The sequence below is a fragment of the Prionailurus viverrinus genome, chromosome F2 (genome assembly GCF_022837055.1).
Source record: "Prionailurus viverrinus isolate Anna chromosome F2, UM_Priviv_1.0, whole genome shotgun sequence".
In the NCBI taxonomy this organism is placed as follows: Eukaryota; Metazoa; Chordata; class Mammalia; order Carnivora; family Felidae; genus Prionailurus; species Prionailurus viverrinus.
In genome coordinates, this window is record NC_062578.1 from 24981521 (window position 1) to 24983393 (window position 1873).

General features: G+C 35.3%; 1 non-coding gene across 1 annotated transcript; it reads left to right on the forward strand.

Moving 5' to 3' along the window:
* The first annotated feature begins 388 nt into the window (after nt 1–388).
* On the forward strand, nt 389–528 carry LOC125156800 (U4 spliceosomal RNA). The gene has a single exon (XR_007148782.1). It is a non-coding gene; the product is annotated as a U4 spliceosomal RNA (small nuclear RNA).
* The last annotated feature ends 1345 nt before the right edge of the window (nt 529–1873 follow it).

The window sequence follows — 1873 nt, forward strand, 5'->3', positions numbered from 1 at the left end:
ATTCTTATAATTTATTTTCTTCTACTTACTGTGAATTTAACATTCCCCTCTTATTCTAGCTTCAAAGATGGAGAGTTAGATTATGACTTTAAATCTATTTTTCTAACATATTCATTAAATGCTATAAAGTTCTCTCTAAGCACTGCTTTTACTGCGTCCCACAAATGTTGGTAATCTGTGTTTTCACTTTTAAATAGTTCAAAATATTTTTAATTTCTCTTGAGATTTCTTCTTTAGAAGTATCAAATTCTGAAGATACAAAAAAAAATAAGCAAATACGTGTAGGAAGAACTGAAATCATATATATGATTCATATATATGAATCATATTGTTTTGTATTTGGGGGTTTTTCAGATTTGTTTCCTACACCTACCTAAGATTTTGTCCAAGCTTTGCAGAGTGGCAGTATCGTAGCCAATGAGGTTTACTGAGGCGTGATTATTGCTAATTGAAAGCTTTTCCCAATATCCCACCATGATGACTTGAAATATAGTACACACTGGCAATTTTTGATAGTCTCTAGGGAGACTGGGGAAAAAAGGAAGATTTTTGTCCAAAATGTTGATATAAATGATCTATATCAAAAGGTTTATGCCTTTATTACTATCCTGAGAAACACGGGTTGCATTTGTTTTTGTGTGTGGTGTGTACTTTTAAAAAAAAAAAAATGGGTGAGAGCGAAGATTCTGGAGTAGATATTCCTAATCTAAATGCCCATTCTACTGCTTAATAAATATCTCTTATTGAAAAATGTCTAAGAGTAGGGTAATATTGGTAATATTTTTTCATTGTGAAATAGGGATTGTTTTCATGTTTATAAGTCACATTTTTGTGCTTCTTTACTCTTTTGTTACTTTTGTTACTAGGCATTGTGTATAGAACAGTGGAGATTAAGATATAATTTTCTTTTATTTAGTTTTATGTATTTCTCAGAAAATTCAAGCATTTTTCTCTGCCTGACATTTAGGATGAAGGGCTAATTATTTAGATACGTCCTAAAATTAAGTTGAATGGGGGTTGGGTTATACCTTTAAATTCAATTGACTTTGCCCATGATAAGAGTAATATCCAACCTTTCATGTTGCTACCATTTTGATCATATTATTATTGTTATTATTATTATCATTATTTTAAAGCTTATTTATTTATTTTGAGAGAGCGAGACAGAGAGAGAGAGAGAGAGCGAGCGAGCGACAGAGAGAGAGAGAGAGAGAGAAAGCAAGTGGGGGAGGAACAGAGAGGGAGGGAGGAAATCCCAAGCAGGCTCCACGCTCAGGAGGAGCCCTATGTAGGGCTCTATCTCACAATTCCAAGATCATAGCCTGAGCCAAAATCAAGTCAGTCGCTTAACCAAGTAAGCCACCCAGGGACCCCAATCATATTATTATTTGAGGCTGGATTGTAGTTTCAGATATTTTTGAACCAAGTGGCTTTGGAAAAAAGCAGAATAAAATAAGCCTTGGCTTGGGTACACATGTAGCAACCCATGACTGAATGTGGTTCTGTTATTTCATTCTGGTTTTTTCCAAAGCCACTTTTTTTCTTTTTTTTCTTCCTTCCTTCCTTCCTTCCTTCCTTCCTTCCTTCCTTCCTTCCTTCCTTCCTTTCTCTTTTCTGTTTGTTTTTTGTGAGGGGTGAAATTTACATTTACATTGGAGGAGGCAGGGGACAATTGTTAGTGCTATTTGTTTTGTATTTGGGGATTTTTCAGATTCTGTTTTGTCTTTCCAGCCCATCCTTTTTTCTAAGACCTAGATGATTCCTTCTCATCCTGCTCTCTTTTAATGACAGGGCCTTCCTCTGTCCATTCCTATCTAGACTCGATGCCCACTTCCAGTAATGGAAGCTGACACCATGGCTCTCTGCTTTCATA